The following is a 16,605-nucleotide window of genomic DNA, read 5'->3' on the forward strand; positions in this document are numbered from 1 at the left end:
GACTTGGCCTCTTAATTTTCTGCTTCTCCTAAATTTGGTGGTTCTCAAGTATTTGGGTTTTTTTTTTTGGATACATTTTGCAGTCGGTGGTGACCACGTGGAATATTTGGTCACACTTCTACCTTCTTCACGTACAGTGAGTTGGTGGTCTTCAGCCATAACTCTAGAATGGTGAATGGACATACGTGTGGATCAATCCAGATGTCTTTGTGAGGAGGAGGAACACACGGAGGGTCTTTCGATTCCTACAAACATGTCATCACTGAGGTTCAATGAGATAATTAAAGGCGCGGGACGTCTCTTCACGGATGATTTCTCCACACAGGACGAAAATCATTAGCGATCCATTAGAGGTCCGGAAAAAAGTGACAGAAGAGACGTCGGACACGAGAAGAGGAATAGTCGTCACATGGACGACAGGCTGTAAACTCAAACTGATGGAGCATGTGTAATAATATCAGACGCCAATTATATCCAATATATCAGATCCACTCTCCGTACCATCACCGCGCGAGGATCGGACCGGTGGTGGAACCTCAACATGACCACCGCCGCGTAGGAAGAGAACCGGAGAGAGACATCACACTGATAGTGATATTCTACTCAGCTGTGTATCTAATCCTATCCTGTGTGATACTGTATACTGAGCTGTGTATCTAATCCTATCCTGTGTGATACTGTATACTGAGCTGTGTATCTAATCCTATCCTGTGTGATACTGTATAGTGAGCTGTGTATCTAATCCTATCCTGTGTGATACTGTATACTGAGCTGTGTATCTAATCCTATCCTGTGTGATACTGTATACTGAGCAATGTATCTAATCCTATCCTGTGTGATACTGTATACTGAGCTGTGTATCTAATCCTATCCTGTGTGATACTGTATACTGAGCTGTGTATCTAATCCTACCATGTGTGATACTGTATACTGAGCTGTGTATCTAATCCTATGATGTGTGATACTGTATACTGAGCTGTGTATCTAATCCTATCCTGTGTGATACTGTATACTGAGCTGTGTATCTAATCCTATCCTGTGTGATACTGTACACTGAGCTGTGTATCTAATCCTATCCTGTGTGATACTGTATACTGAGCTGTGTATCTAATCCTATCCTGTGTGATACTGTCTGCTGAGCTGTGTATCTAATCCTATCATGTGTGATACTGTACACTGAGCTGTGTATCTAATCCTATCCTGTGTGATACAGTATACTGAGCTGTGTATCTAATCCTATCCTGTGTGATACTGTATACTGAGCTGTGTATCTAATCCTATCCTGTGTGATACAGTATACTGAGCTGTGTATCTAATCCTATCCTGTGTGATACTGTATACTGAGCTGTGTATCTAATCCTATCCTGTGCGATACTGTATACTGAGCTGTGTATCTAATCCTATCCTGTGTGATACTGTATACTGAGCTGTGTATATAATCCTATCCTGTGTGATACTGTATACTGAGCTGTGTATCGAATCCTATCCTGTGTGATACTGTATACTGAGCCGTGTATCTAATCCTATCCTGTGTGATACTCTATACTGAGCTGTGTATCTAATCCTATCCTGTGTGATACTGTATACTGAGCTGTGTATCTAATCCTATCCCGTGTGATACTGTATACTGAGCTGTGTATCTAATCCTATCCTGTGTGATACTCTATACTGAGCTGTGTATCTAATCCTATCCTGTGTGATACTGTATACTGAGCTGTGTATCTAATCCTATCCCGTGTGATACTGTATACTGAGCTGTGTATCTAATCCTATCCTGTGTGATACTGTATACTGAGCTGTATCTAATCCTATCCTGTGTGATACTGTCTGCTGAGCTGTGTATCTAATCCTATCATGTGTGATACTGTACACTGAGCTGTGTATCTAATCCTATCCTGTGTGATACAGTATACTGAGCTGTGTATCTAATCCTATCCTGTGTGATACTGTATACTGAGCTGTGTATCTAATCCTATCCTGTGTGATACTGTATACTGAGCTGTGTATCTAATCCTATCCTGTGTGATACTGTATACTGAGCTGTGTATCTAATCCTATCCTGTGTGATACTGTATACTGAGCCGTGTATCTAATCCCATCCTGTGTGATACTGTATACTGAGCTGTGTATCTAAGCCTATCCTGTGTGATACTGTATACTGAGCCGTGTATCTAATCCCATCCTGTGTGATACTGTATACTGAGCTGTGTATCTAATCCTATCCTGTGTGATACTGTATACTGAGCCGTGTATCTAATCCCATCCTGTGTGATACTGTATACTGAGCTGTGTATCTAATCCTATCCTGTGTGATACTGTATACTGAGCCGTGTATCTAATCCTGTCCTGTGTGATACTGTATACTGAGCTGTGTATCTAATCCTATCCTGTGTGATACTGTATACTGAGCTGTGTATCTAATCCCATCCTGTGTGATACTGTATACCGAGCTGTGTATCTAATCCTATCCTGTGTGATACTGTATACTGAGCTGTGTATCTAATCCTATCCTGTGTGATACTGTATACTGAGCCGTGTATCTAATCCTATCCTGTGTGATACTGTATACTTAGCTGTGTATCTAATCCTATCCTGTGTGATACTGTATACTGAGCTGTGTATCGAATCCTATCCTGTGTGATACTGTATACTGAGCTGTGTATGTAAGCCTATCCTGTGTGATACTGTATACTGAGCTGTGTATCGAATCCTATCCTGTGTGATACTGTATACTGAGCCGTGTATCTAATCCTATCCTGTGTGATACTGTATACTGAGCTGTGTATCGAATCCTATCCTGTGTGATACTGTATACTGAGCTGTGTATGTAAGCCTATCCTGTGTGATACTGTATACTGAGCTGTGTATCTAATCCTATCCTGTGTGATACTGTATACTGAGCTGTGTATCTAATCCTATCCTGTGTGACACTGTATACTGAGCTGTGTATCTAATCCTATCCTGTGTGATACTGTATACTGAGCTGTGTATCGAATCCTATCCTGTGTGATACTGTATACTGAGCTGTGTATCTAATCCTATCCTGTGTGATACTGTATACTGAGCTGTGTATCTAATCCTATCCTGTGTGATACTGTATACTGAGCTGTGTATCTAATCCTATCATGTGTGATACTGTATACTGAGCTGTGTATCTAATCCTATCATGTGTGATACTGTATACTGAGCTGTGTATCTAATCCTATCCTGTGTGATACTGTATACTGAGCTGTGTATCTAATCCTACCCTGTGTGATACTGTATACTGAGCTGTGTATCTAATCCTATCATATGTGTGATACTGTATACTGAGCTGTGTATCTAATCCTATCATATGTGTGATACTGTATACTGAGCTGTGTATCTAATCCTATCCTGTGTGATACTGTATACTGAGCTGTGTATCTAATCCTATCCTGTGTGATACTGTATACTGAGCTGTGTATCTAATCCTATCCTGTGTGATACTGTATACTGAGCTGTGTATCTAATCCTATCCTGTGTGATACTGTATACTGAGCTGTGTATCTAATCCTATCCCGTGTGATACTGTATACTGAGCTGTGTATCTAATCCTATCCTGTGTGATACTGTATACTGAGCTGTGTATCTAATCCTATCCTGTGTGATACTGTATACTGAACTGTGTATCTAATCCTATCATGTGTGATACTGTATACTGAACTGTGTATCTAATCCCATCATGTGTGATACTGTATACTGAGCTGTGTATCTAATCCTATCCTGTGTGATACTGTATACTGAGCTGTGTATCGAATCCTATCCTGTGTGATACTGTATACTGAGCTGTGTATCTAATCCTATCCTGTGTGATACTGTATACTGAGCTGTGTATCTAATCCTATCCTGTGTGATACTGTATACTGAGCTGTGTATCTAATCCTATCCTGTGTGATACTCTATACTGAGCTGTGTATCTAATCCTATCCTGTGTGATACTGTATACTGAGCTGTGTATCTAATCCTATCCCGTGTGATACTGTATACTGAGCTGTGTATCTAATCCTATCATGTGTGATACAGTCTGCTGAGCCGTGTATCTAATCTCTCACGCTTCTTGCAGTATCCCATCCTGTACGGTGTAGGGTGAGTATACGGAGGCGGCTCAGACCACACACCTCGCACACGTGTCGCACACTCGCACACCTGTGGCACTGTGCGGCTGTCAGTGGAGGGTTACAGCGCCCCCTTCCCCCTCCCCGCTGCAGACAGATGACACCGGCCGCTGTGACATGATCTGACTATTGCTTTCCAACACCAATTAGCAGCTACAAAGCGGTGGGAGCCCTCGGTGGTGCCACAACCTCTCCGGGGCGCCATCCTCACCTCCTGCCTGCTTAACCCCTCACCTCCCAGACACCTGACACCCACCAGGCCAGGGAAGGGTTAGTGGCGGGGTATTCAGGTGTCAGGGTCACCCTGAGGTGAGGAGGTGAGACGCCATACACCTGACCCCGATACTCCGCCATGTACAGGGCTGATAGCGGTGAGGTGAGTCAGTACATTACCTAGGAGTCTGAGGCACGTGTAACCTCACACCTCCATGACAGTCAGCAGCTAATCATCATTCATCAGCACCTCGTAAACATCCTCCGCCCTGGTAATACAGGAGCCGGGAAATATGGCGCCACACACCTGCAGGACCACGAAATACTCCTTGTGGCTTCTGTGAGGTGTGAGGTATGATGTGCCTCGTGTCTCGGTGGTTGTACAGGTGCAATGAGCATGCCCAGTGACCTCTGATCTGGGAGTATCTGAGAGGTGTGAGGTATGATGTGCCTCGTGTCTCGGTGGTTGTACAGGTGGAGCCTGGCTACATCTATACTTCAGGTGCATTGCCTATACCTCTATGAAGACTTGCTGGTATCTGTAGGTAGCATGAACCTCATGCCTCGACCTCATTACTATTAGGTGTATTAGAGACATCATGTAGGACCTGGCGGTGTCTATGAGGTACGAGGCGCCATAATCCTCATTAATATTAGGTGTATTAGGACACATCATGTAGGACCTGGCGGTGTCTATGAGGTACGAGGCACCATAAACCTCATTACTATTAGGTGTATTAGGACACATCATGTAGGGCCTGGCGGTGTCTATGAGGTACGAGGCACCATAATCCTCATTACTATTAGGTGTATTAGAGACATTATGTAGGGCCTGGCGGTGTCTATGAGGTACGAGGCACCATAAACCTCATTACTATTAGGTGTATTAGGACACATCATGTAGGACCTGGCGGTGTCTATGAGGTACGAGGCACCATAATCCTCATTACTATTAGGTGTAGGACCTGGCGGTGTCTATGAGGTACGAGGCACCATAAACCTCATTACCATTTGGTGTATTAGGGGACATCATGTAGGGCCTGGCGGTGTCTATGAGGTACGAGGCACCATAAACCTCACAACTATTAGGTGTATTAGGACACATCATGTAGGACCTGGCGGTGTCTATGAGGTACGAGGCGCCATAAACCTCATTACTATTTGGTGTATTAGGAGACATCATGTAGGACCTGGCGGTGTCTATGAGGTACGAGGCACCATAATCCTCATTACTATTAGGTGCATTAGGAGACATCATGTAGGACCTGGCGGTGTCTATGAGGTACGAGGCACCATAAACCTCACAACTATTAGGAGACATCATGTAGGACCTGGAGGTGTCTATGAGGTACGAGGCACCATAAACCTCATTACTATTAGTTGCAGGACCTGGCGGTGTCTATGAGGTACGAGGCACCATAAACCTCATTACTATTTGGTGTATTAGGAGACATCATGTAGGGCCTGGCGGTGTCTATGAGGTACGAGGCGCCATAAACCTCATTACTATTAGGTGTATTAGGAGACATCATGTAGGACCTGGCGGTGTCTATGAGGTACGAGGCACCATAAACCTCATTACTATTAGGTGTAGGACCTGGCGGTGTCTATGAGGTACGAGGCACCATAAACCTCATTACTATTTGGTGTATTAGGAGACATCATGTAGGACCCGGCGGTGTCTATGAGGTACGAGGCACCATAATCCTCATTACTATTAGGTGTATTAGGACACATCATGTAGGACCTGGCGGTGTCTATGAGGTACGAGGCACCATAATCCTCATTGCTATTAGGTGTATTAGGAGACATCATGTAGGACCTGGCGGTGTCTATGAGGTACGAGGCACCATAAACCTCATTACTATTTGGTGTATTAGGACACATCATGTAGGGCCTGGCGGTGTCTATGAGGTATGAGGCACCATAAACCTCACAACTATTAGGAGACATCATGTAGGACCTGGCGGTGTCTATGAGGTACGAGGCACCATAAACCTCATTACTATTAGTTGCAGGACCTGGCGGTGTCTATGAGGTACGAGGCACCATAAACCTCATTACTATTAGGTGTAGGACCTGGCGGTGTCTATGAGGTACGAGGCACCATAAACCTCATTACTATTTGGTGTATTAGGAGACATCATGTAGGACCTGGCGGTGTCTATGAGGTACGAGGCGCCATAAACCTCATTACTATTAGGTGTATTAGGAGACATCATGTAGGGCCTGGCGGTGTCTATGAGGTACGAGGCACCATAAACCTCATTACTATTAGGTGTAGGACCTGGCGGTGTCTATGAGGTACGAGGCACCATAAACCTCATTACTATTAGGTGTATTAGGAGACATCATGTAGGGCCTGGCGGTGTCTATGAGGTACGAGGCACCATAAACCTCATTACTATTAGGTGTATTAGGAGACATCATGTAGGACCTGGCGGTGTCTATGAGGTACGAGGCGCCATAAACCTCATTACTATTAGGTGTATTAGGAGACATCATGTAGGGCCTGGCGGTGTCTATGAGGTACGAGGCACCATAAACCTCATTACTATTAGGTGTAGGACCTGGCGGTGTCTATGAGGTACGAGGCACCATAAACCTCATTACTATTAGGTGTATTAGGAGACATCATGTAGGGCCTGGCGGTGTCTATGAGGTACGAGGCGCCATAAACCTCATTACTATTAGGTGTATTAGGAGACATCATGTAGGGCCTGGCGGTGTCTATGAGGTACGAGGCACCATAAACCTCATTACTATTAGGTGTATTAGAGACATCATGTAGGACCTGGCGGTGTCTATGAGGTACGAGGCGCCATAATCCTCATTACTATTAGGTGTATTAGGAGACATCATGTAGGACCTGGCGGTGTCTATGAGGTACGAGGCACCATAATCCTCATTACTATTAGGTGTATTAGGAGACATCATGTAGGGCCTGGCGGTGTCTATGAGGTACGAGGCACCATAAACCTCATTACTATTAGGTGTAGGACCTGGCGGTGTCTATGAGGTACGAGGCACCATAATCCTCATTACTATTAGGTGTATTAGAGACATCATGTAGGGCCTGGCGGTGTCTATGAGGTACGAGGCGCCATAAACCTCATTACTATTAGGTGTATTAGGACACATCATGTAGGGCCTGGCGGTGTCTATGAGGTACGAGGCACCATAAACCTCATTACTATTAGGTGTAGGACCTGGCGGTGTCTATGAGGTACGAGGCGCCATAAACCTCATTACTATTAGGTGTATTAGGGGACATCATGTAGGGCCTGGCGGTGTCTATGAGGTACGAGGCGCCATAATCCTCATTACTATTAGGTGTAGGACCTGGCGGTGTCTATGAGGTACGAGGCGCCATAATCCTCATTACTATTAGGTGTATTAGAGACATCATGTAGGGCCTGGCGGTGTCTATGAGGTACGAGGCGCCATAAACCTCATTACTATTAGGTGTATTAGGAGACATCATGTAGGACCTGGCGGTGTCTATGAGGTACGAGGCGCCATAATCCTCATTACTATTAGGTGTATTAGGAGACATCATGTAGGACCTGGCGGTGTCTATGAGGTACGAGGCGCCATAAACCTCATTACTATTAGGTGTATTAGGAGACATCATGTAGGACCTGGCAGTGTCTATGAGGTACGAGGCACCATAATCCTCATTAATATTAGGTGTAGGACCTGGCGGTGTCTATGAGGTACGAGGCGCCATAAACCTCATTACTATTAGGTGTATTAGGAGACATCATGTAGGACCTGGCGGTGTCTATGAGGTACGAGGCACCATAAACCTCATTACTATTAGGTGTATTAGAGACATCATGTAGGACCTGGCGGTGTCTATGAGGTACGAGGCACCATAATCCTCATTACTATTAGGTGTAGGACCTGGCGGTGTCTATGAGGTACGAGGCGCCATAATCCTCATTACTATTAGGTGTATTAGGAGACATCATGTAGGACCTGGCGGTGTCTATGAGGTACGAGGCACCATAATCCTCATTACTATTAGGTGTATTAGGACACATCATGTAGGGCCTGGCGGTGTCTATGAGGTACGAGGCACCATAAACCTCATTACTATTAGGTGTAGGACCTGGCGGTGTCTATGAGGTACGAGGCGCCATAAACCTCATTACTATTAGGTGTATTAGGGGACATCATGTAGGACCTGGCGGTGTCTATGAGGTACGAGGCGCCATAAACCTCATTACTATTAGGTGTATTAGGAGACATCATGTAGGACCTGGCGGTGTCTATGAGGTACGAGGCACCATAAACCTCATTACTATTAGGTGTAGGACCTGGCGGTGTCTATGAGGTACGAGGCGCCATAAACCTCATTACTATTAGGTGTATTAGGACACATCATGTAGGACCTGGCGGTGTCTATGAGGTACGAGGCGCCATAAACCTCACTACTATCATGTACTAAGGCTCAGTGACCTCAGTGATTTGGGGGGCTCCTCATATATGGGGCCCCCTCACCCCTCACCCCTCACCGCCCCCTACAGACAGACGAGGGCACAGCCATAGATAACGCCAGCCCTGGTCCTGTGCGGTACTGCGCCGTGTGTGAATGTGGCGGCGGTGACAGCTGACAGTGGGCGGGGCTGAGCCCGGGGGGCGGGTCCGGGGGCGGGGCTATCACACAGCTCCTGGCATGCAGTAGTTTTGTTTTTCTCTGCCTTCAGTTTGGAGAGAGGGAGCTGCAGCTCAGCACCGGGAATATAGAGCCCAGCCCGGGGACCCGGGGCATGAGACACCGCCTGCAAGGTAAGAGCCGCCTGTCCTTGTCCCCGGACCGGCCCATTGTCTCCGCTGTCACCGCCAGCCCTGCCCGGACACCCAGGCTTTGTGGAAGTTTTACTGGAGATAGAAGGGGGGGCACTGCCAGGAGAAGATCGGGGGGCACTGCCAGGAGAAGATCGGGGGGCACTGCCAGGAGAAGATCGGGGGGCACTGCCGGGAGGTGGAGGGGGGCACTGCCAGGAGGTGATGGGGGGCACTGCCAGGAGAAGATCGGGGGGCACTGCCAGGAGGTGGAGGGGGGCACTGCCAGGTGTGGGGGCACTGCCAGGAGGTGATGGGGGGCACTGCCAGGAGGTGAAGGGGACACTACCAGGAGGGGGGCACTGCCAGGTGTGGGGGCACTGTCAGGAGGGGGTCAGGAGGGCACTGCCAGGAGGTGATGGGGGGCACTGCCAGGAGGTGATGGGGGGCACTGCCAGGAGGTGAAGGGGACACTACCAGGAGGGGGTTACTGCCAGGAGAAGATCGGGGGGCACTGCCAGGAGTGGGTCAGGGGGACACTAACAGGAGGTGATGGGAGGGGGCATTGCCAGGTATGGGGGACACTGCCAGGAGAAGATCGAGGGGACACTGCCAGGAGGTGATGGGGGGTCTAACAGGAGGACAGTGGTTGTCTCATGTCCCCTTGTTGTCAGAGACATCGGAGCTGTCAGCGGCTCCAGAGACAGTCTGCTGTATATATATATATACTGTGTTATCTGTGGACTCAGCGTACATACCTGATTGTACACCGCTACTGAGGAGGTTGGTGCTATATCAATGAAGGACATTGTGTATACACACAGACCGTGCACAGACACAGAAAGTTACATACTAAGCTACAAATACACACAGAGATCTGCACATAAACACATACGTGTCCCCTTACATACACACATACTTACATACAAACACAAAGCATATACTTATGTGCACAGATATATATATACAGATATACATATATACATACACATATACACACAGTGAGCCTCCCCAGTGGTGTCTGTGCCCGGCCTGTGAGGGGTTAAGCAGCGGCCGCTCTCACATTCAGTATCTTGGACTGGAAATCTCCGCACTGGGAGCAGAATGGGGAGGATTAACCCTTCAGTCACCGCCATGTCCTGTGTGCAGAGCAGTGTGACTGCCGGGTGGTATACAGAGTGCCAGCCTGCCCTCATCTGTCTGCCAGGTGTTCTGTATACAGCGTGCGGAGCATTGTGTGTGATACAGAGCAGTCTATGATATGCAGAGCATTATGTATATGATACAGAGGAATATATAACATGCACAATATGGTGCGATATATACCTTGCATAGCACTATATGTAAGATACAGAGCAAAATATATTGTGCAGAGCATTTTGTGTATGATGGTGTATAATATAACATGCAGAGCATTGTGTGTGCAGGGCACTGGATAAAGTGAGGATCGTTATGAGCATGATACGGAGCAATGTATACCATGCAGAGCGTTATGTCTATGATACGGAACAATATTACCATGCAGAGCATTATGTCTATGATACGGAACAATATTACCATGCAGAGCATTATGTCTATGATACGGAGCAATGTATACCTTGCAGAGCATTGGGTCTATGATACGGAGCAATGTTACCATGCAGACCGTTATGTCTATTATACGGAACATTGTATACCATGCAGAGCATTATGTCTATAACACGGAGCAATGTTACCATGCAGAGCATTATGTGTATGATACGGAGCAATGTTACCATGCAGAGCATTATGTCTATGATACGGAGCAATGTAACCATGCAGAGCATTATGTCTATGATACGGAGCAATGTTACCATGCAGAGCATTATGTCTATGATACGGAGCATTGTATACCATGCAGAGCGTTATGTCTATGATACGGAGCAATGTAACCATGCAGAGCATTATGTCTGATACGGAGCATTGTATACCATGCAGAGCATTATGTCTATAATACAGAGCAATGTATACCATGCAGAGCGTTATGTGTATGATACAGAGCATTGTATACCATGCAGAGCATTATGTGTATTATACGGAGCAATGTTACCGTGCAGAGCATTATGTGTATGGTACGGAACAATGTATACCATGCAAAGCGATATGTGTATGTTACAGAGAAATGTATACCATGCAGAGCATTATGTGTATAACATGCTGACCATTATGTACATGATACATTGCAGGTTATTACATGCAGAGCATTATGTGTATGATGTAGATAGAATGTATATAACATGCCCAGCATACCGTATATGATAATTTGCCATATACCCTGCGGAGCATTACGCGTATGATACAGTATCATTCATTATGTACAGAGCATTATATGTATGAGAAGTGCGTTGGATTGTCCGCAGAGCGCTGTGTGTGTTATATACTGTTACTGCGTATGTGCAGAGCCATATATGTATGATACTGTGTATGATACGGTGTAAGTGCATGTGTGTAGTGCATTGTATACAGCGCTGTAGACTGTTACTATTGATATATAGAGCGGAGCGTTCTGTACACTCTAGTGGCTCGCTCCGCTCCTCTCCTCATATCCGTACTGTATACAGCTGTCACTTGAAGGGATACATCAGACATCTGTTGTCAGGACTTTTCGCCATAGACTCAGGACCCCCATTATCAGACCCCGCACCCCATGGCAGGAGGAAAAATGGAGGAGCAGCTGCTGCCAGGACAATGGCCAGTATTGGTTGCCTCCATGCCCATAGTATGTGCCACCATACCAGAGCCCAGGACTTGGGTCCTACAATGACAAGAGCCACCGTTGCCCAAACAATGCCACAACAGGGACTCTACACTGACCCTCCCGCCGCCACCGCCAGACCCATACATGTGGCATCGCCATACTTGGCTCCTAGCTCTGGTCTGGCCATGGCAGACATCACCGCCCCTGTCATTGGATAATGCTGGACATAGAGGAGGTCGATCTGCCTCCCCTGCTGAAGGGGGCGCTGTAGGAGTCCCTGCATCGTAACCTTGTCACCACCACAAATCCTGTGTTAACTGATATTACAGTTTTGGGTCACAAGAATGCATCTACTATAATAACACTCTATGCATGTACTGTACTTGAGTACTATATGGCGGTATAACAAAGACACTGTGCGTTATTAGGTTTACAGTATATGGAGGTGTACAGCTCTTATTTGGTGACTGTACGTTGGTGTTACTGTATGCAGCTGTGTTTCGGTGACTGTTCGTATTATATGAGCAGCATATGGCGGTATTTCCTTACCCATCACTACTTATTTTGCAGTGTATGGCGGATGCACTGTATAACACTGCTATTTAGACAGCTGTATATTGTGCTTGCTGTGCTTTGGTGCCTGTTGTTGTTATTTGAGCACTGTATGGCGGTGTTTAGTTAACCATATTGTATTACTATTTTGCAGTATATGGCAGTGACTGCACCGTATAGCACTAGTATTTAGTCAGCTGTATAGAGCTATGATTTTTGCTTTATTTGAGCAGCATATGGCGGTATTTACTTACCCATTGTGTGGCACTACTACTTATTTTGCAGTATATGGCGGCTGCACTGTGATCAAGACAAGGTGTGATTTGGTGACCGTTGATCTTCTCTCAGCAGTGTATGGCGGTATGGACTTGACATGGTGTGGCGTTGTTACTTTGCGGTCTAGGTAGTATTTGTATTGTATGGTGTTGTTATTTAGACAACTGTATGTAAGTATTATTTGACCGGCCTGTGGCACTGTGTGTTGCGGTTATATGTGCACTGTATGGCAGCACGATAGAAGGTACCGCACAGGGCGCTATACAATAGAAGGGCTTACCATTCCTGACCCCAACCCTATACTGTTTCTATATGATGTACCCACAATGTGATGGACTTGGCGGCACTTTACAATAAGCGAGCGACACAGGCGGACTAGAGATTGTACTGTACAGATAACAGGCCCCTTATATACCAGGCATTGCTGTCAGTGGCCGGGGGGCCCGTATTGGGGGGTCTCTCTGAGTCCTGGTCATAGAGGTAACCAAACCCTGAGCGTTGAGCACACTGGACCCGACTCTGAACCCCTCCTAGGACATGGTCTGGGGAAAGGGGGGGAGGGGGGTTAACCCCTTCCTCGCCCGCAGGCTTCCTTGGCTTCTTCTTTCGCCTGACATTGTTCCTTTGCTGTCAGGCTGCCGAGATGTGTAACAATGGCGGTGGTAACCGAGCTCGGGGCCCGGACGAGGAGTTTTTTGTGCCTGCACAGTGCTGGTCCCAGGGGTCTGTTTAATAGGGAAGTGTGTGGAGGATCAGTGTGTGCCATGCTGCACCCCCTCCTCCCCTCCCACAGCGCTGTGCCTGGAGAGACGCTGTTTACCTGCCGCCCTTGGGGTAAGATGATAGGCAATAATCTCATTACAGACAGGGAAGCGCTGGGGCCCAAGGGGGTCTCCTATTATAATCCGGGCCCCTCTTACTTACATGAACCCATGGCCACTTAACCCCGCCTGTGCTGGATTACCTCCACCTGAACCCGATATCATTAGGACAGAATTAGGGCAATTCATATTCCGTCAGCAAACACCAGCCGTGCCGGATTTTTCTCCTCTTTCTTTTTGCTACAGAGAAAGAGCGATGAATTTTAAGCGATCGCACACTGAGCGGAGGAGAGACAAAACGCAGAATCTCCATACATTATATAGGAACGTCTCATCAGCAACGGGAGGAGGCAACGGGGCCGAGCGCTCTCTGTGCCATACTGACACCAGCCTGACTCTGCTACATGGTGGACTAGTCACATCAGCTGTATCCCCTATACCACACAAATAATACCGAAACCAGACCGCAACACTGCACCAACACCGCATCATGTCTACTAAGCATGGGCAGTATTATAGGAGTATAGTGGAAGTTATATTCTTGTACATATGAGCAGTATTATAGTAGTTATATTCTTCTACATAGGAGCAGTATTATAGTAGTTATATTCTTGTACATAGTAGTATTATAGTAGTTATATTCTTGTACATAGGAGGTAGTATTATAGTAGTTATATTCTTGTACATAGGAGTAGTATTATAGTAGTTATATTCTTGTACATAGAAGCAGTATTATAGTAGTTATATTCTTGTACATAGGAGTAGTATTATAGTAGTTATATTCTTGTACATAGGAGTAGTATTATAGTAGTTATATTCTTGTACATAGGAGTAGTATTATAGTAGTTATATTCTTGTACATAGGAGTAGTATTATAGTAGTTATATTCTTGTACATAGGAGTAGTATTATAGTAGTTATATTCTTGTACATAGGAGTAGTATTATAGTAGTTATATTCTTGTACATAGGATCAGTATTATAGTAGTTATATTCTTGTACATAGGAGTAGTATTATAGTAGTTATATTCTTGTACATAGGAGTAGTATTATAGTAGTTATATTCTTGTACATAGGAGGTAGTATTATAGTAGTTATATTCTTGTATATAGGAGGTAGTATTATAGTAGTTATATTCTTGTACATAGGAGCAGTATTATAGTAGTTATATTCTTGTACATAGGGGCAGTATTATAGTAGTTATATTCTTGTACATAGGATGTAGTATTATAGTAGTTATATTCTTGTACATAGGAGGTAGTATTATAGTAGTTATATTCTTGTACACAGGAGCAGTATTATAGTAGTTATATTCTTGTACACAGGAGCAATATTATAGTAGTTTTATTCTTGTACATAGGAGTAGTATTATAGTAGTTATATTCTTGTACATAGGAGGCAGTATTATAGTAGTTATATTCTTGTACATAGGAGTAGTATTATAGTAGTTATATTCTTGTACACAGGAGCAGTATTATAGTAGTTATATTCTTGTACATAGGGGGCAGTATTATAGTAGTTATATTCTTGTACATAGGAGCAGTATTATAGTAGTTATATTCTTGTACATAGGAGGTAGTATTATAGTAGTTATATTCTTGTACATAGGAGTAGTATTATAGTAGTTATATTCTTGTACATAGAAGTAGTATTATAGTAGTTATATTCTTGTACATAGGAGGTAGTATTATAGTAGTTATATTCTTGTACACAGGAGCAGTATTATAGTAGTTATATTCTTGTACATAGGAGTAGTATTATAGTAGTTATATTCTTGTACATAGGAGTAGTGTTATAGTAGTTATATTCTTGTACATAGGAGTAGTATTATAGTAGTTATATTCTTGTACATAGGAGTAGTATTATAGTAGTTATATTCTTGTACATAGGAGTAGTATTATAGTAGTTATATTCTTGTACATAGGAGCACTATGATAGTAGTTATATTCTTGTACATAGGAGGTAGTATTATAGTAGTTATATTCTTGTACATAGGAGCAGTATTATAGTAGTTATATTCTTGTGCATAGGGGGTAGTATTATAGTAGTTATATTCTTGTACATAGGAGCAGTATTATAGTAGTTATATTCTTGTACATAGGAGGTAGTATTATAGTAGTTATATTCTTGTACATAGGAGGTAGTATTATAGTAGTTATATTCTTGTACACAGGAGCAGTATTATAGTAGTTATATTCTTGTACACAGGAGCAGTATTATAGTAGTTATATTCTTGTACATAGGAGGTAGTATTATAGTAGTTATATTCTTGTACATAGGAGCAGTATTATAGTAGTTATATTCTTGTGCATAGGGGGTAGTATTATAGTAGTTATATTCTTGTACATAGGAGCAGTATTATAGTAGTTATATTCTTGTACATAGGAGGTAGTATTATAGTAGTTATATTCTTGTACATAGGAGGTAGTATTATAGTAGTTATATTCTTGTACACAGGAGCAGTATTATAGTAGTTATATTCTTGTACACAGGAGCAGTATTATAGTAGTTATATTCTTGTACATAGGAGTAGTATTATAGTAGTTATATTCTTGTACATAGGAGCAGTATTATAGTAGTTATATTCTTGTACATAGGAGGTAGTATTATAGTAGTTATATTCTTGTACATAGGAGTAGTGTTATAGTAGTTATATCCTTGTACATAGGAGTAGTATTATAGTAGTTATATTCTTGTACATAGGAGCAGTATTATAGTAGTTATATTCTTGTACATAGGAGCAGTATTATAGTAGTTATATTCTTGTACGTAGGAGCAGTATTATAGTAGTTATATTCTTGTACATAGGAGTAGTATTATAGTAGTTATATTCTTGTACATAGGAGCAGTATTATAGTAGTTATATTGTTGTACACAGGGGGCAGTATTATAGTAGTTATATTCTTGTACATAGGAGGTAGTATTATAGTAGTTATATTCTTGTACATAGGAGCAGTATTATAGTAGTTATATTCTTGTACATAGGAGCAGTATTATAGTAGTTATATTGTTGTACATAGGAGGTAGTATTATAGTAGTTATATTCTTGTACATAGGAGCAGTATTATAGTAGTTATATTGTTGTACACAGGGGGCAGGATT

At 43.8% G+C, this 16,605-nt stretch overlaps 1 protein-coding gene across 3 annotated transcripts in view; it reads left to right on the plus strand.

Annotated features, from left to right (window-relative positions):
• The first annotated feature begins 9,066 nt into the window (after positions 1 to 9,066).
• SEMA6C (semaphorin 6C) overlaps positions 9,067 to 16,605 on the plus strand; it is a 148,630-nt gene continuing 141,091 nt past the window's right edge. For all 3 annotated transcript variants that reach the window (XM_075283270.1, XM_075283271.1, XM_075283272.1), the window contains exon 1: positions 9,067 to 9,143. The gene's annotated coding sequence lies outside the window, so the exon portion shown is untranslated. The remainder of the gene's footprint in view (positions 9,144 to 16,605) is intronic.

Source organism: Leptodactylus fuscus, chromosome 7 (genome assembly GCF_031893055.1).
Source record: "Leptodactylus fuscus isolate aLepFus1 chromosome 7, aLepFus1.hap2, whole genome shotgun sequence".
Lineage (NCBI taxonomy): Eukaryota > Metazoa > Chordata > Amphibia > Anura > Leptodactylidae > Leptodactylus > Leptodactylus fuscus.